This window comes from Macrobrachium nipponense, chromosome 6 (genome assembly GCF_015104395.2).
Source record: "Macrobrachium nipponense isolate FS-2020 chromosome 6, ASM1510439v2, whole genome shotgun sequence".
NCBI classification, from domain to species: Eukaryota; Metazoa; Arthropoda; class Malacostraca; order Decapoda; family Palaemonidae; genus Macrobrachium; species Macrobrachium nipponense.
In genome coordinates, this window is record NC_061108.1 from 79685001 (window position 1) to 79705516 (window position 20516).

Here is a 20516-nt window from a genome sequence, read left to right on the forward strand (position 1 = left end):
AGGTCTCCTAGGGCTGGCCCGAAGGATTAGATATTTTAACATGGCTTGGAACCAATTGGTTACCTAGCTGCGGGACCTACAGCTTATTGTGGGATCCGAACACATTTAATCGAGAAGTTAATTTCTAATATCAGAGACAAATTCTTCTCATTCCACGTTGGCAGAACGGGGTATCGAACTCGGGACTACCTAATCGGTAGGAGAGAAGTAAACCAGTAGTTCAACGAATGATTCTTGTGAAAGCCTCTGCTGTTGATATCTGCGAACCTTATTGTTGTAGTGTTACAAACCTAGGAAACTACGTTATCACGCCTTAAAGCACTTCACACATGGTCAACATTACTGTCATTATTTTCTGTAGTCAGTATTAATGTTGGCGTGAACATCATACTGACGCTCAGTTATTAAAACACAGTGGACGTAATCGTAGTATCTTTCAATCATGAGCGGGGCTTAAGGCTTTAACGATGGAAAGAAATGGGGCGCTTCATCAGTTTATTTCGTTGTATAAATCATCACCAGTTATGGGACGTAGGGCTAGTTATATGAAAAAGGGGAAGAAAGCTGCTACATATGAAGAACTGTTATATATGTTTCCGGCTAAAAATGTATTTTAAATGTAATTAGTGCTCAGACCTTCAACAAGCTTGTTATATAGTTGAGCACTTACAGTGTTTACAGAAGCTCACCTTTGTATATCTTTTGTGTATATATTTAGTCATAATTAAACCACTAAATAGGAAACGTCTCTTTAAGAATCCTATCTAACATTTGGTAGCAGAGCGTCCGATCTGAATATTATACCTTGGATTTACCATTGTAGCGGAGTTTGCTGTGGATTTCTACAACGTAACATCATTGTGAGGATGGAGTAGACTTTCCCCTTCACTGCTGAGGGTGTGGGGGATTTCCAGGTCATGTGGGCAAATGCTTTTACTTTCGGCATGTTCCTGGCGTCAAGTTTTCGTAGCATGAAGCTTGATACTTCGAAGTCGAGCTGCTTGGATATTTGCTGCCAGAGGAATAGGAAGTGATGGACGATTTGAAAGTGAGCCGTTAATATCATGGTCTTCATTTGAATGAATTCGTAATCTCTCCCCTTCCAAAGCTTGGGACTGTGCACTGATACTGGAAACACATCGTGAAGTAATGCTTAAAGTGGAAGAAATGCGTTCATGTAGAAACACACGATGATTGTAATGTCAGTCTTTGCTTGGATGTGATAGCTGAGGGCAACACATGGAGAAAATCTGAAGGATTTCCGACCGATATTAACGGCGAATAGCGTAATACTTGGAAGCTGTTCATCTTCCCTGTAGTCAATCCTTTATGTATAATAATCAATTTAATTTTGCCCAGTTTTGCTTGGAATGATCCTAGCTCTCCCGGTGGTGGTTTTTGCATAAATAAGTATGTTTTCATTTGACACTTCTGGATATAAAAGTGATGGTGATCTTTCTGATGATATTAGGAAGCTAGAAAAATTTGGAAAAGTTAACAAGATTACAGGAGAATTTGATTTCTTAAAGTGTAAGACTTGCAATGGTCCCCTGTTTGGTCATATAGGTACAGATGATGATTGTGTAAGAAAGACAAGAGCTAAGAAATTCAAGGATGAGGAAGCAAAGATTTTGATGGATCACTTCAGAAATATGACCTGTTTCAAGCTCAAGATGCTCACAATGGATACTAGAATATCTCAAACTTAAGCCCCGCGTCCACACGACGGGCAAATGCCCGGCAGGCAGACACTGTTCCCAATTCTCTGTGGTATGAGGTGAAGTGACGAAGCTATACTGGTAAAATAAAATGTCAGGTTAAAGCAGATCATCTTAATCTTCAGGTCAGAGTGTTATGTACACAACACTTTCCCCTTCCATTTTGTTCTTAGCTTTTCCAAAACTGATGGAGAATCTTGATTGGGATTGACGAAATATAGTAAATGTAGTCATTAATTAGGATGTTGTATGGAAAATGCGTATAGTAATGTCTGTTAATGTACATCATCCAATGAACAAGCAGAGAAGCTATATACTTGTAACTTGACAAAACTGGAAAATAATGAAATCCGGATAATTCCGTTACTTAATGATAAACACACTTATATGCCTATGTGTATGTTTTGCACACACATGTATGTATGCATATGTGTGTTTTTCTGTCTACGTATGTATGTACTATTTGTTCACATGTATAAGGTCAGGGGACTTACTGTAAACCTTCTATGGAGAAATTATTGACATGGATTAAACCAACCTTTAGCCTTGACACGGAACCCAGAAGCCATCAATGTGTTGTTTACATTTTTCGATGTTACGTAATGTAGAAATATTGAGTGACAGATGACGAACGATTTTGACACGTTCAGGGATGCAAGTGTGCTGGTAACTCTGCTTTTGTTATCTTTAAGTATATTTTCCACTGGAATATATGATAGAACTAGGATTTTGCTAACTGAAGGGAAGGTTACATATATTCTCTCTCTCTCTCTCTCTCTCTCTCCTTCCTTTAGGTAGAAGCTTGTACATGAAGTGTAAGAAGTAAAACCAGATTACAAACAGTTGCTAATGGTTGCGTGAACTCTTGATTATATTCCTGATCATTTTTTCATTACCAGACGTTGAAGCAAATGTTAATTGGGCTGTTTGATCTGGTAACACTGTTGCCTGCCGGGCATTTGCCCGTCGTGTGGACGGGGCTTTACTGTGATGCGTGCGATGTGAATATGGGAACCAGGCTGGATTACATTATGCATATGGAGTCAACTCACAAGACGTAGGTTGGTGATTCTTGAGTCAATGGCTCAGTGGAAAATGTTGGCTATGGGTCCGATTTGACATATGTGTTGACACAACAAACAGAGATTTTGTCAAAGCTTTAGATAGCACTTCGAAAACGAAATCTTTTCCCGATACGACGACTCAGATTACAAAAGCCAAACTACCACCGATTTGGGTTGTACAAACTTTTGAAATATTTAAGGTTGAAATTGAAGAATGGAGCACTAACAACAAACATAGTGAGAATAATAAATAAAATGAATTAATTGAAAGCTTGAAGAAGAATGAGAGAGTTAAGGAATATGTGATTACAGTCGTAAGAGATCGTGCAGTTAACAGTTCTTTGAAGACCGTTCACAATGTCTTAGAGGTTCTGGCAGAGAATTATGCAAAAACTAAGGCTGAAGAGTGTAATGATATTATACAGAAAGTTTTGCCTTTTCAACTGACAAATCAGAGTTGCGAGAAATCTCTAGATAAGTTCGAAAGTTTGATGGCTGAAATATCTAGGGAAAAAATAAATACCTGTCTTAATTATGTAATGAGTTTGTTAATGATAAAGGCAGTTCATGGAGGAAAAATAACTAAGGATGAAAAGACCAGCCTCAAAGAAGTTATCGAAGATGGGTTGGAAAGGAAACCTGTTGATGAAGAAAATGTTGTTCATAAATTGAAGATGGAATTTAGAAAGCTAAAAATAGAAAAAAATAGAGATTCGATGGCAGTTAAATCTTTTGACAGCTCTTCTACGTTTTACATGGATAATAGAAGTCGTTACCAGAACTGGAAGGAGTTTAAACAATCACCAAACTTCAACAGGTATAGGAAGTCCACTTCGAATCCTGGATATTGGTGAACAGAATACGGTAACTATAGAAGAGGACCTTCCAGAACGCAATCTAGATAGTCTTCAAGAACGCCTTTTAGATCATATTAAAAAACACGTAATAAATCTGCAGGAAGGTTCGATAGATCACCTAACTTTAGATCGTAATCAGATAAGAAAGTTCATGAAAGATTAAAATATCTTGAACAAAACTGTGAGAAGCTTATGAAAGACATGAATGAATTAAAAGAATTGATAAAGAATGTAAATAATGTTAGATTTGGGTCCAATGAAAACAAGGAGAAATTGATTGGTCGTACTATGGAAGTGCACTTCACAAAAGAATTTGAAGAAGTGGAAGTTATGATTGTTGACACTGGGTGTCCAAAAACACTCGTAGGAAGGGAATGGTTAAATAGATATCTCTATGCAAATAACATAACGAAGGAGGATTTGCAAAGTAGGTCTTATTCTCAGGATTTTTTATTTGGTGATGGACCGGTTATTCACAGCACAGAAATAATTAGTCTTCCCGTTTCATGGAAAGAAAAAGATACTGAAGATGGTTTTGTGAAAATGTTGGTGGATGCATATGTGATTAACGCTAAGAATATACCTTTTTTGTTTGGGAAAAACACCCTAAAGGAATGGAACTTGGATATAATGCATAAAAATGTCATGGTCATTAATTTACACAAGTCAAGATGATATTAATTATAAGACACTGATGGAGGACATCAAGCTTTACAATTATATAAATGTGGCACGTGGACAACGGACGAAACAGCTTTCTTTATAAAAAAGGAAAAAGAAGTACAAAGTTATAGTAAAGTTAAGAAAATCCATGAGGTAACCAACCATAAAGAAGAACAGTTAATTTGGGCGTATAGAAATGCTAAGTTACTGAATGATGAGATCAGGAAAATTATAGAGTTGTATTGAACTGTAAAGTTTGTCAAAAATTTAAAAGATCTTTGGGAAGGCCGAAAGTAGCAATCCCAAAAGTAACTGATTTTAATCAGATTGTTACCATTGATTTGAAACAGAATGAAAGTAAATACATACTTTGGATGGTCTGCTCGTTCACAAGGTTTCTTTCTGGTGTAGTAATTTCAAACAAGCGAATGGAAACTATAGTTGATGCTTTGAATAATGGCTGGAATTGGCGGTTTGGTTTTCCTTCAGTTGGCTTTTGGGCTGATAATGGAACCGAATTTCAGAATGAGGGGTTAAATGAATATGCTAGTAAGTTTGGCTTTACTGTAAAATTTGGTCCACCATACTCACCTTGGAGTTATGGATTAAATGAGTGAAACCATCATTCAGCCGATGTTACAGTGAAAAAGATGTTAGACGCAGACAAAAAGATAATTTGAAAATGGCAGCATGGACGCATAATACTAATGTGAATATTCTTGGATACGAACCAATGAGATTGGTGAATGGGAAATCAGTTATTTTTCCAGGAATTTCAATTGGAAATCTAGCCACAGAAAGTTTATTCGATAGTGAAGCAGTGTCAAAAATTATTTAAAGGCACCATGAAATAACTAAAAAATTTAGGGAAGAAGAATATGGAAGTAAGTTGATTATGGCTTCCCAAGTGAGAAAAGTTGAGCTTTTAATGAATGTAAATACGATGAGGGGGATCTTGTATTTTATCAGGATTAAAATAATAAAAGCTGGTCTGGTCCTGTAAAAGTATTTTGTCACAGGAATAGATATGTTTTTATTTGGGCAAATGGTGATTTGAAAAAGGTTGCTGATTGTAAAGTACAGCCTGACAGAGAATATGCTCGTGAAGACGACAATAACGAGGGGCTGTATAACAAAGTCTCTGACAGTAGTCAGGAGATATATGAAAAAGATGAAAATTCCTTTTTTGAAGAGAAAGATGAAGTAAAAGATGATTTAAGAAGAAACACGAGATCTCACTCTAGAAATGTTGAATTTTTAGAAGAGGCAGAAGATGAGGACAAAATCTATAAGGAAATTAGTAACTATGCGGAAGAAGAAATGTAATAACGGAACCATTGATTTTGTTGACAAGAAGGATGATGCTATAGGTGCATATTGGATGAAGTCGGAAAAGGCTGAATGTTTTGACTTTGATAATACGGTATATGTGGTGGAACTTCCAGTTAAGTATCATAAGTTGCCTGAAGTGCTTATAGCTAAAGAAAATTAATATAAAAATCTCGCTTAGTACAATACTTTTGAGAAGTGAAAGATGGACAACAGAGAATCAGCAGTAGGTGGGTAATTACAAAGAAAGAAAAACATGATGGTCAAAAAAGTGATTATAAAGTCAGCCTGGTTGCCAGAGGCTTTCAGGAAGAATGTAAACCTCAAGCTGATTCTCCCACAGCTATGAAAGAAAGTGTTAAAATATTTTTAGCCGTGGCAGCAAATGAAAAGTTTGATCTTCAGTCCATTGCTATTAGGGCTGCCTTCTTACAATCAAGAGCCTTGGATCGAGACGTCTTTATTGAACCTCCGAAAGACTTGAAGAAAGAAGGTGTACTTCGGAAATTGAAGAAGCCTTTATACGGACTTGACGATGCCAGCAGGAAGTTTTGGCTTAGAATAAAGGATTGAAGAATGTGAGAGGCGGTGAAGCATTTTACTATCAGTATGAGGAAAATAATCTTATAGGAATGGTCATTACCCATGTTGATGATTTTAGCATCGCAGGAACAGAAAGATTTGTTAATAATATCATAGAAAAGATGAAGAGTGTTTTAACCGTGTCAGAGGTTGAGAAGAATGTATTTAGATTTACTGGTTTAGATATACACAAATCAGAAAACGAGATTGTGATATCGATGGAGGATTATGCAAATAGTATTGAAGAGATACATGATATACGTAAAGCTAGTTCTGATGATCTGTTGACAAAACAAGAAATTAAAGTCTATCGAAAGTATGCTGGTAAAATAGGCTGGCTGGCTGCTAATACTAGACCAGATTTATCGATAACTGCTCTACTAATGTCAATGAAGAATAACGATGCGAAGATAAGAGATCTTAAGCGAGTAAATCATGTTGTTAGGAGAGTTCATAGCAAACCAAATAGTCATGTTTTCAAGAATTGGTAATAAAGACGATCTCGTTGTATTTGGTCTGGGAGACGCTTCGTATCGGACTGATAACAAAAGCATTGGAGGAAATCCTGTTTTATTGTGATCAAAGGCAGTGCGGTACCTATCTTTTGGAAATCAAAGTTAATACAAAAGGTGTGTCACTCTGCAAAGGCAGCTGAAACTAGGAATTTGTCTAAACTGGTTGATGATTCAGTTTTCTTCGCTGAACAACTTGGGCAGTTATTCTTTGGAAAAACTCTTAAAGACTCAGTAACCCTTCCTGTCAGATTGTTCACTGATTCTAGGCCTTTGTTGGAAACTTGGAATCGATAGGTAGTACCAAACAGGAGGAGGAGCGTTTCCTTCGAAATACCATTACAGATTTGAAGGAAAAGTTGGAATATAATTCTGTGGACTCCTACAGCTGGCTCGACACGAAGGATATGATAGCAGATATTTTGACAAAGGAATGTAAAGATAACATAGAAGTTCATAATATTTTTCTCAGAAATAAATTTTGTCGTGATAAAAATAAAAAAAAATATTGTTTTGTGTTGATGGCGAAGTTCGCATTAGAAATAAAGTATAAACGAAAATATTTACTAATATTTTACTCACGTGATGTAAATTTTATGTTAACTCATGTATGAATCCATTGCCTTATAGTTTTGACAGCGTGTGTTATTTATATTAGTATTTTGGTTCTCATGCTTATTTGTTTATTTAATTTTTTTTCAAAATTTAAACAAACAGAAGGGCGGAAACATGTTATATATGTTTCCGGCTAAAAATGTATTTTAAATGTAATTAGTGCTCAGACCTTCAACAAGCTTGTTATATAGTTGAGCACTTACAGTGTTTACAGAAGCTCACCTTTGTATATCTTTTGTTTATATGTTTAGTCATAAATAAACCACTAAATAGGAAACGTCTCTTTAAGAATCCTATCTAACAAGAACTATTAGAAGTTTATAAAGGAATCAACATTGATGCTAATGTGGAAGATGTCAAGAAAAAAATAAATACATTGCGAAGCAACTGTAGGAAGGAGTTAAAAAACCATGATTCCAAGACAAAAGGGGTGGGTTGCTTTTTCTAGTGAATGATTTATCGGCTTTTGGAATATTCCAGATCAGCTTGCAAGAATTCTAAAAGCATTTTCAACAAATAAATACAAATTAAACTGTGCATTAGACTCAATTATTAAGCTAGTTAGTTACCTTTAGGAATTCAGGGGCAGCAGTAATGATACTTCACATGTTTCTTGTATACGTACCATAAAGCTGATTTTAGATTTCCCCAAAACTGCTGAGTATTGCAGGTCAGCAAAACTCCTTTCTGTTGCCGAATAACAAAGTGTAACTGGCAGCCTTTCATTTGCAGAGATACTCTCCCGCATACCAGTATTTCTTTGAGATATGCAAGGTCTCACCATTCCAAGAAGTTTATTGTAACTCACCTCATTCAAGCGAAAATGATTATGGAAGTCTTCCATATCTGCTTGTTTTTAATTTCACTGAAGAAGTTTAAATGTGTGTACGTCTCACGTTTTGCACTCCGGTCATTGGTTCACCTTTTACGGTTACGTTTTTTCTTTAGCGACTGGGCCAGTATTATTGCAATGCATGCTGTTTTATAGTTTCCCATACTGCTGAGTACAACCTATCACTACCAGCCCAGGGAGTTATTGACTCTTCGTATCAGTACTTGGTAATGAACGTGTCCCCCGTATATTGCTAAAAGTTTTATGAAAATAATTAAAGTATTTTATTGACAGTAATATTGATCGTGTGTAACCCACTTAAAGAGACAGGTGGCTGTTCGTTTTACCTCCCTATAACGCTTTGCATACGCAAATTTTAACAATTTAAGTAAAATCCATTTATAGAAAATGTTTATAATTACAAATTTCTTCTGATGTTTGGTAGGATTTGTTCTATTTTCCGTCAAAATGCATAAAACTTGGTTTCTCAACTCTACAGTATTATTAACTTATTAACTGACATAATGCAAATTTGATGGAAAAATTTTGGGCTATTTAAAAAGCTTTCGGCCGGAACATCAGGTACTTATTAGAAATACAACGATCTTATTCCTCCCCCCACCTCTCTCTCTCTCTCCTTTCTTTTTCTCCTCCCTAAGATCCACTTTCTCTCTCTCTCTCTCTCTCTCTCTCCTTTTCCTGTTAAGATAGTTGCTTCAATAACATTCACCCCCTTCTCATCCCCCGTTCCTATCAGGAGTGAACTTGGACTTGAAAGGCATCAGAGAAACCACTCATCTCAGCAACCACGAAGACTGATTAGACACTAATATCTGACGTTTTCGGTTATTTTTACGTGTCACCTCCTTCCCAACCCCACCCCATTTCGAACCAGCAATGTCTTAACCGCCGCCCCCCACCCCGCGATACTATTCTGTTTCAGATAGCAATTGATATTTATACTAGAATAGGGTTGAGAAATTCGTAGAGCTAATTTACTTAAGTCTACGGGCAGAACAAACCCCATTTTAGGGTAGCCCTTTCCAACCCAACCCCTTTTGGTGTAACCCTACAGTGCTCCTTTCTAGATATGAAGCCATTATGTATACCAACATACACTTACATACGTACATAACATCCATTTTTATATATGATACATACATACACGCACACAACGTATTATATATATATATATATATATATATATATATATATATATATATATATATAATATATAAAAAATATATTTACAATGTTTGTTTTATATACAGTATATATATACATATATATTTACTTATCTGTATATGTATATATATACATATTTATACGTAAGCATTTTCAACGTTTTTCAAGTACACCTAGAGTATACCTTGCAGAAGCTATATGATTTATGAGGACACATTTACTTCTAAAGTAAACAACCTCAGGGGTTGCACCTGGTACTTTGTTAAATCATTTCCATTTCCTAAGTGTCATGGCCAAAGGCTTTTAATTCGCCCGATGAATGCCTCCGTTCTCTTTTTGAAATGCTGGAACAGGAGGTAAAACCATTTACCTTTCTCGTTTTACGGGCTGTTCTGAAGCAAGAGCCCGTGCCAGCCGCCATGGCCGTGGTGCCAGCATAAGGCTGGCTTATCTGACCGAGGCTTAATGTAAAATGAATGTGTTCTCATGGGATCAAGAACTCTCTATGGCACAAGGTCGGCTTAGTCTAACTACAAGAGATGAGACAATATTTATCAGTCCATGTATGATATTTTTTATTTAAACAGGGCATCGTCTCTAATAGTTCTATAGTAGATTCACATTAACCATGCATCTAATGTCTAGGCCAGTTCCTTACGACGCTCCTGATTGGCTGTTGAGAAGCCAATGACAGGGCTGGAAACTCTGTCTCTCTCGAGAGTTCACATGGGTAGAATCTATGTTCCACCTCTCCTGAGGGATGCTTTTGAAAGACGTAACCCTCAGGAGAGATGGAAGATAGATCCTACCTGTATGAACTCACTCTCTCGAGAGTGTTTCCAGCCCTGTCATTGGCTTAGCAACAGCCAATCAGGATGTGAATCTACTATAGTCCATATTGCTTTCACCAGGGTTCTGTTGGCTCTAAAGGTTGATTAAATATGGACTTTGCTAAAATCTATACGCCTAACGGAAATCTCAATGTCCTATCCTCACAGGTTGCTTTAGGAGCAAGAGGCCGTGCTGACACATGACTGACCTAATGCCAAATTACAAACCACATCCCATTCACTAGGTTTTTCCCGCACAAAACTCGACGAGTCACCATTTCGCAAAGTGTTTTTGAACCTTTTCAAGCAGAGGCGTTCCCAGAGTATTTGCACCCGGGGCGGGTAATTCCAAGCTAATATTCCTTTGCAACTCACCCCTTCCCCCCCCCCCCCCCACCCCCCCCCCCCCCCCCCCCCCCCCCCCCCCCCCCCAGACCAGCCCAATAACTTGAGAATTTTGATAAGGAATGAATATATAGCTTTTTGTGGCTGATATCTTGTAATGCTTAAACAATAATAGTACATTGACATTTCATTCTTAGCCATTTGTAATACATGTATATTGTAGGCTAGATAAAACCATAATCGTAACTAAAACAAATTTTGTTTTGCAACAGAGCAGATATCAATGTAAAAGAAAGCATCTTTAAATGAGGCTAAATATTCTCCTTCTGATTTACTAAATGAGACAAATTTTACACTATCCTTCTACGTGCCTTAGCAGCACCAAACTTGTCGATTACATCATCAAAATTAATATTCTTTACATATACATATACATATTATTATTATTATTATTATTATTATTATTATTGGAAACATCAAACGGAGTAACTGGATATAATCCATGAGCCTTTATGGCACTCCCCATCAAGCTGTCACCCTGGGCGGACCGCCCCCCACCCCCTTTAGTACGCTACTGTTTTCAAGGAATGGGAATTAGTATCCGAGAAAGAAAGGTCAAATCAAATGCAATGAAATAAGACAAAACATCAAAGAGGAAAACCTCTTACTCTGACGTCACTGAAAAAGGGTTATCACCAACCAGTGCTTCACAACAGTCTAGTGAAAAGCCAATGTCGAATGGTAACTATGCTTGAAAGAAACTTTGTCAAAAGTATCAACAGACCAATACAAGTACCGTATGCTTGTAGCTGATACCGCCTTAGTCTTCAAAAGATTTTAATACTACAGGATAACTCGGCCTTATTTTATTTCTTTCCCATTAAATACGATTCGCTCGGTCCTTATACATTTTCACAATCAATTTTGGGATGTTAGACAACTAACTGGTTTCTAAAATGTCAGAGAGACAATTTAACATAGAAACACAACCGTATTGGTATTTGATGTACTGAGTTTGAATCACTTCCATCAAATTTCGAAGACATTTTCTTATCTATACCAAATTCTTTCCTTGCACTATCAAGTTCTACTTATTCTTGTTCATTTTTATATTTTCTATCTGCAATTCCATCCGATCAATTCCCCCTCACACAGACATATGCAAATATAATTGTTCAAACAGTTAACGGGATTTACTACAAAATAATTTCAAGATTTCCCCATTTCCTCAAAGACTGGGCTTACTGAAACTATCCCTTGCCGATTTCAGATTTAGAATTCCAGCTATTCAGTTACATACCAGGAAGACAGGCTGCGGATACGAGTTCACAACCTCGTTACTTTGCCCTTGTTACGCATTACACAAAACGTAACTTCATAATATCCCAAGAGCTGGAAATCCTCAGAAACAGGAAACTTTCAGGTGCGGTTGAATTGCAGAGGCTCAGACTTAAAATGGAATTCTTTCCAAGAATTTTTTTTTAGGTGTAAAAGTGCTACTGACTGGTTACTTGAAGGATGTTATATAAGGCTTTATCAGAGAGTCCGTTGAGATATTAATGATTAATTATTACGCATTCATTAAATTACTTTCAAAAGTGTTGACAATTGCAAAACTAATGAATAACGAATGTCAAGTATATGGCTGTTAGTTTATATAAAGTTTGATAAATCAGCAATCATTTATTATAATTATTAATTTTTTCTAAATACCATCACAATACTTTTTAACTGCTTCCTGGTGATGTATCTTAACCTAGGCGCAACAAGAACTAATAATGACTTCAATCCGCTTATCATGATCCATCCGCAGTTTCATTTCATTTCATTAGCTCATAGGAAAGCTATAAAAGCTAATCTTACTAAGATCTGGTTTTCATGAATACACTTTTCACTTATGTCTATGCGTATGAATAGAATAGTTCATCACTTATTTTTAGCTTCAATCTTTATTATATCCAGATTTTTTCCTGAACCTTTGTCCATCTGATTTCCACCGAGAGAAAAAATTTAAATGACAAAATAAATGCGTCGTAATACTGCACCGCAGGTAAGAGCTTTTTGTAGCAGAGAAAACTAGAATTGCCACGTTTCGCAGATTTCTGGACGGCAGAAGCTAGTACCTACTAGTTGCTGATCCAACTCTGATTCAGCTCGCACAGAAAGCGAGGTTACTGCCTTGACGCTGCCAAGAACTTTTCTCCTCCTTGAAAACCAGTTCAGGCCGTAATTTGACTACTTCGTCACTTTTGTAAATACAGCAGCAGCACATTCTCTCTTCCTTCATTTGAGTGAGTTTCCCAAGACGCAGCTTATTCTACTCTCTCCTCATTGATCATCAGCCTCTGGCTTCTGTTAATGGCTCGAGTTGCTCTCCCTTTATCTGTCAAAAACCACTTCAGAGCCTTCCTGGCTGAACTAAAAATATAGACATGTCCGCTAGCTCTATGGTAGTTCAACTCAACACAATTTGTGTAAATATTTTGGTTTTCCAGATTACTTCCGTTATGTCGCAAATATGTGTTGTTGACAGAATTCCTAGATACGTTTCTGTGAAACTGGGGTGCTTCTTGTTGCAAAATGATTTTCCCATTCCATTCGCTAAAGCCATTTATTTTCCTGATCTGTCTTGAATTTTGGTATAATTCTTGTATCCTGCTGTATCTTACTGACATATCAACAGAGCGCAATAAGCAACAGCACATGTGTAATGTGGCTCAATTGTACAGAAAATGGGTATAAAAATGATGCTTGAGACTGTACCCCTGAATATTTGTTAAGACGTTAGTAATTAAATAAAATGAGCAGTTTCTCTACTGGAAAGTCTCTATACCGAATGTTATATATTGCTATTTGGCCACTGCTTTGATTAAACTGTGTATTAAAAAAAGTAAATACATTGTTCATATTACTAACACTTTAATTCGCCTCCTTTGTAATTTCCCATCTTGACTGTTTGTTGAAGCTTCCTGGGGGGAAGATTTCCCATGAATGAGTCTCTGAGGGCGAAGGGAAAACCTCAGGCGGATCAACAGAAAGCGATCGCCCTAAGTGAATTAAAGCAGCGATTTTTACATGCAGATGATAGCTGCAGATAACTGCATTTAAGATGATTGGAAGGTCATTGCTAGCAACAGATACATTGGGGACCAATAACTGCTACCTGGGGAAGATGATTGCTTACGAGAGAGAGAACATTCCGCCGGATATTATTGAAAGGCTCGCTTGTTTTTTCGACCTTGCAATATTGCTTCACTAAATTGTACTATATCCTAAGGGGTCCGTAAGACACACGCAGACTACGATTTTCTAAAATGCATAAAAACAAAGATGTAAAAAATGCGCCAAAGAATCGAGTTTTCGATACAGCGTATAATGCTGTATAAAACTCTCAACCACGGCCCATGAAACTCTCACCGTAGCCCATGATACTTTCAGCTAAGGCCAGGTGATGGCTTGTATTGTTGACACCTATATCTGTGCCAGACGCACGATGGTGGCTAACTTTAACCTTACATAAAATAAAAACTGCTGAGGCTAGAAGGCTGCAATTTGATGTTTGATGATTGAAGGGTGGATAATTAGCACGCCAATTTGCAGCCCTCTAGCCTCACAGTTTTAAAGATCTGAGGGCCGACAGAAAGAGTGCGAACGGATAGACAAAGCCGGCACAACAGTTTTCTTATCAGAAAACTAAAAGCAAGATTCTGCCTCAAATTCCTTCAACAATGCAAACAAAATAAAACTATGTATTTACTCTAAAGATGGCTGCCCTTTTTACGGCAATTTCGGTTTGCTACCAAGCGGACAAATTGAAATTAACCTGTATGTGGAAGACGGAAAAAAAAAAAAAATGCCAACACCACGTAACGATTGCCAAATGCCAATACTAACTGCCGCCCCCTCAGCGTCACCGCCACTGCCACCGAGTAGAGGTTGTCTGATGCTTTGCCGCTGGTAGCGACGGGCAATAGGCTCGACCTCACGTGTAGTCCCTTACTGAATTGTTACAGAAATGTACGTATTAATCTCCGTAGCCCCGTAGAAAGTTAGGTACGTTCATGAAGCTGAATTTAAGGTATCAAAACTGACACCAGATAGTCTTTCTTCAGCCTGACATACCTGCTGTGATCCGTGTATCGATATTATATCATACTTCCTCGACTCTACACTACAGCACGGGTTCTTAGCCGGGGGTATCCATACCCCTTGGGGATATGAGAACCACATGCTGGGATATGGGACTTGACCTCTGGATATTTGTATATATTTGATTTTAATTTGCAAATGTGTATATGGGTACATTTTGTGAATAACTATATAAAACTATAAATGCTTTTGATTTTCATGTATGGTCTATTCCTAGCTATTGATACCTAAAGTATGTATTAAGTTAAGTTAAGTATATCTTAGTTTTACCAGACCACTGAGCTGATTAACAGCTCCCCTAGGGCTGGCCCGAAGGATTAGATATATTTTTACGTGACTAGGAACCAATTGGTTACCTAGCAACGGGACCTACAGCTTATTGTGGGATCCGAACCACATTGTATCGAGAAATGAATTTCTATCACCAGAAACAAATTCCTCTGGTTCCGCGTTGGCCGAGCCGAGAATCGAACTTCGAACCACCGGATTGGTAGCCGGGTGCGAAATGCACTCGGCTAACGTGGAACTTAAGTATGTATTAAACTAAGTATATTCAGTTATATTGTCAACAAATAGGACTTAAGCGTACTTGGACAAAGTGGATATAAAACCTTATTGGGCAATCCATTGGGGGTCAGGGGTCATCAAAAGGTTAAGAACCCCTGCACTACAGGATAACGTCAACTCGCGAATTGGGGAGAGTATGGTCTAATGTAGTCTGTGAATATGCCGTAAGTCTATCAGTACATTTTTATAAGACTTATGATCGTTGTGGGTCTTCCTGTTCGAAGTCATTAATAATAAACAAGGGACTGATATCTACTGTATTCTAGTAAGATTATCAGCTTGTAAATAGTCATGTTTTTGTAAATCGAATGGGTAACCATTTTCTCATTGAAACTTAAAAATCAGGAAACACTATTTGAAATAATGTCCAAAATAACGCAAAGTAAATACAGCCTAAACAAAACCTAAAATCGGATCTTTCCCAGATAGTGACCCCCAAGGGTTTTAACTTCATGTATCCACCTCTGTGGAGGTTTAGTACGAGCCCGTTGGTGATTACCGTTAAAAGCAAACAAAATACTGTAAATATCACGGATAATGACTCCCAAAAAATCCTAGATAACGTCCCAGAAAACCCTTGGGGGTCACTATCTAGGAAAAACTTACATATCTTCCGCTACGAAAAATCTGTAAACCTTCTCTGACTTACCGGTCAGCGAAAATAGCAGGACTTCTCCTCTCGTCGTCCTCACAGAGCACCAGTCTGAAAATCAAAATGGTCTTTTAGAATTTCGGAAAAGGAATGAATTAAAACCCATTCATCAAAATGCTCTATATATCAGCCAATGAGGCATTATAAATAGAAATAGCATTATAGACCCATACTGCATTACCTTCTTAGACTTGAGGTATACACACGCACTAGGAAATCATTAATCAATATTTTACTTGACACTTCTTCACAGACACTTCAAAGTTTTTAGTCTTTGCAAAAAGACTTGAATCTAAAAATATTCAATAAGCAAAATCGACATTATTTTCATAATTGCCATTAAGACAATAACAAAAATTCCTATCAAATACTACTATTTACTTACGTATACCTCAACAACTTATTTTCGACACATTTTTAATGTCTTCTTTCGCTGAGAGTTTAGTCATTTACGTATGAAAGAATCAAACAAAGTCACTTTTTTGTCATTCTATTTTTAATATACACAAGCAAATTAGGATCATCCGATGACATCATACTTCTGCTACAAGATAGTACATCTATTGTCACTGTTTCGAAGTCTAATGAGCTTATTAAACTTTCTGAAAAGTGTCTCGCTCCAAAAAAACATTCTTTTACCCGTGAGACAAAAGGTAGGCCTATATGACCTGAGTATTATTTTCTTCAGTTTCCGGTTATATTCTTCAAATGTAATCTATCATTTGTATTCATTATTTCATGAGCATATCTATAAACGATTTCCATGCTGTTCTCGGTTATATAAGAATTGTTAACAAACTTCCAAATCTTATCCCAGTTGAACTGAGGCAGACTCAACTTGGTTCATAATCTATACATTTCCATAAGAAACCAATAAATCCATAAGTTAATACATTCGGACAAGTTCGAAAGCAATACACCTTTTTATGAATATCAATCCTTACACTACAATGTGTAGCAATAATTGTTTTAATTTCAGAATGAATTTAAGTTTCAATAAGGAAAAACTTACTCCGATTTTACAAAAGAAACAGAGCATTCCATTCCCAAATGGCATGGTTTTCCTCGCAATAGGTTCAAACTGCTATTCCACAGGTATTTAATGGAAAGGAGTCAGAGGTGTCCCCATTCATGCATATGACGCTCCCAGCAACCTTCCGTAATATTTCAATTTTCGACTAAATTGATCAGGGTTGCCTCTATTATTTCATTATCGTAAAACGTATCTTTCAAAATGTATTCAACTTGATGACTGACAAATCCTCAAGACAGCTGAACTGCTCAGGGGATATTAAAGGATGCAGCACCTATTTAATTCTGTTAATCCTTTTACAACTAGCTTAAAATCCCTGTTAGCATTGTTACAGGCCTCCAGCTTGTAATTTGATGGAAATCTCCTTCTCTCTGATGTTGTCCTCGTTTGTTCGTGATCAACTCAGGGAAATCCCTTTCATCAGAGAAAAATTTCGTACTTCCCTTGCATCAATCTATTGCCAGGTGCCAAATTTCGTTGCATATAAAACATATGCACTATCATCCACTATGCAAAGCAGGAAATGTATAGCCTGGCTTTTCGAACTCCTATTAATATAAATTGACCATTATCATACTTATTCTGGTTGATGCCTAATAATTTCCCATACCTCAACAAAACTGAACTCATTGCTTTATCTGAAAGCTCAAATGGTCCATTTCTTGTAGGTACATAAGTAAATGGAGAACTTAAGTTGGCAATTTTTAACTTTCAATGCTTTACTGAATGACTTTCTTTGCTTTTGTTCTACGTGACTTTTGGAAATACCTCAGGCAACAGTTTAACGATCCCGCGATTCTATTTATAATCTGTAGTACTCCTATAAAAAAAACTAATTAAATACATCTTTGAACACAACATTTAACACACAACATCCATATGGTAAACAGAAAACTACAACACAGAGGAGTCCTTTCAACACAGTAATATAAGGAGAATTATGACAAACAGTCAATAGATGGGAGCACCATCGCTCGCCGTGCTCGTATCTACCACCCTATAAAAGATGGGAAGGGCGGTTGGAGAGTATAAGAAACTTCTCGTATCTGTTGAAAATAGAAACTTAGGCTATGAATGTATTATTGTAGACGAAGGGGTATATAGAGTCCGGCCTAGGCTACCACTTCACTGTTGTCAATATTTCAGAAGGAATACAATAACACCACTACTACCTTTAATTAACCTTCCTTAGGACGCCGTGCCCTTACTTGGACGGAGGGGCATCGCCCCATCTCCCAAAAGCAAGTCATGACCCTTCCGTCTACATACTATCATTACCATATATCAACATACCTCTCAAGTAATTTTTATAGACACAGTAGACTCTAGTTCCACGGAATTTGTACAAAAGTTGAGCGGTTACTAAAAGAAATGATCGTTCGCCAACGGCTCTTTCTTCTTCCTCCCCGCACGCACTGGGATTAAACTCGACGGAACTGATTACCAGTGTGGAGTTGAAACCACCACTTCACCCCTGTCAAACCTTGGAAACACTACGTGCATTTTATTTTGTGTTATATATAATTGTTAGTAGCTCTGGGGCTAAACCAAAAGATGGAAGTGCCATTTAGTAAAAATGGATAACATGCCTCCTATATGAGCTTCCAATCTGGCACATTCAAACCATATTCCATAATATTGGCTGAAGTGGACGAAGAGTATTCCTTATCGCTTCTATTTAACAGAGATAACAGGATGTACATAAACTTGGTCTTAATAATGTGATTCAAGCAAATATACATTCGTTTTATTTTTATATTTTCTTTACTACCATGATACCTTGGTAAATATATCTAGTAGGCTATAGCAAAATTTCTCAACCAAAATCGAGAATATTCGCCGACAATATAGAAAATATTTATGGTAATGTAAATATTACCTCCATCCTCTTCATAGATTATTATCATTCATTGTGACCAAATTAAAGTTTACCACTCACCATTATCTCTTATCGGGAACGCAAACGGGAAGAAGTCTATGGGCTTATTGGAAAATGGTTCATATGACTTCCGGTGCTCTTTCATCAACAGTGTTATCCTTACGTGGGCAGTACTCATTAACTCTAAGCCTGACTTCCGCAAAGATCTGACGCCAATTTAGATCTTCGTCACTCCCTCCCCCTCCCTGCACTGCCTTTACTTCTTGTTTTCCTGGTTCTAACATATTTTTAGTAAGCGCCTTCTAATATTACAGCCTGCAGTTCCCTTTAGAAATAAATAAAGAGATCCTTCTTTTACACAAGTCTAGAGTCGGACTCTGATTATAAGTAATTACATAGTTAATTGTGTAGAGTTATGAACGAGTCAGATTTGTAACCTTGGGTCAAGTAGGGACAGGAGTGTAACAGAGGTGTCTATGGGTAGAAAGATTGAGGAAACTTTCCCAGGTTAAAAAAGTTACTACCTTCCCCTGACGATTTCTCTCTAGATGGCTGTAGCCTACATTACTACAAGAAGCTCCAAGTTTTAAAATGTTACACAATTAACTCGTCTAGCCACGGTACACTTTAAGGTCTATAACAATCACAATAATTGTTCTCCTGGGATATTGTTTTAGCAGTATCCTCTTTAGGAACAGATGTTAGTCACTTAAGACTGAGAATAGTATGGATGACACTTTCCCGATATGCGCCCAACACTTATGGTACAAACACCAGTTTCTCCTGGATGGCTACAAGTCACAGTTTTTGTTTTGAAGACTCACGCACACGTACACACACGCATATTGGTGATGGAGAGCTGAAGTCTGCGAACTATAATAGCTATCACTGACGATCGGACGAGTTATTGAACTGAGGGTGCGAGCACTTGAATATTCTCAGCAGGACAGCAAGACCCTCTCGGGGTAAACACTCGGTTGAAGGGAGCGCTCGTCAGCGCAGATGTTCAAATTTCTCACGCAAGAATCGTAGCAAGAACGAGCGGCAGCAATCCAAATATTCGGTGCTGTTTCAGCCAGAGACACTGGCTAATAACTATGGTTTTAGTTCACTGCTGGCCGAATAACCAGCTGGTCCCTACATGTAGAACTGAAGAAAGGGTTGTTTCTTGGAAACTGCTGATTGGCCACGCAGGTCCTGACTCCTGAGATTACAGCAAAGACAATACACGAAAGATGGGAAGCTCAAGCCACAGCCGCATCGGCCGCATACAATTTAGTTCCTGGCATGAAATGAAGATGGCGGTAGCATTTCACCTGCCTACATCGTCTGTTTGTTTACTTTTTCACAAAGCGGGCATTCAATTTCAATCATGAGTGGGCGTAGCCATCATCACCCGTGTGTGGTTTGCAATAGGACGAAAATGATTTTCCCCATCTGATTTTTCATGCTTTTCCTCAGAATAAAGAAAGGTAATAAAATCATTACATCTGTTACAAAGTACTGATGACTTTTTAGAGAAAATGAAGAAATAAAATAGACCAAAGCAAAATTGAATGTCGGTGCAGTGTTATTCCGAAATAAATATTGGAAAATATTTATAATACGGTGGACGCCTCTAAGCGGAAAGAAAATATATTTACATGTGATTTTCGACTAGAAAAAAATATTTGCCATTTGAAACCCCAACAACCACCTAACCTT

General features: G+C 37.4%; 1 long non-coding RNA gene across 1 annotated transcript in view; it reads right to left on the minus strand.

Annotated features, from left to right (window-relative positions):
• Positions 1–20022, minus strand: part of LOC135216397 (uncharacterized) — a 166951-nt gene extending 146929 nt beyond the window's left edge. Inside the window, exons 1-2 of the long non-coding RNA XR_010314873.1 lie at positions 18873–20022; positions 15898–15951 (exon numbers count right to left, since the gene is read on the minus strand). This is a non-coding gene — a long non-coding RNA (uncharacterized LOC135216397). The remainder of the gene's footprint in view (positions 1–15897; positions 15952–18872) is intronic.
• Between the last annotated feature and the right edge of the window lie 494 nt (positions 20023–20516).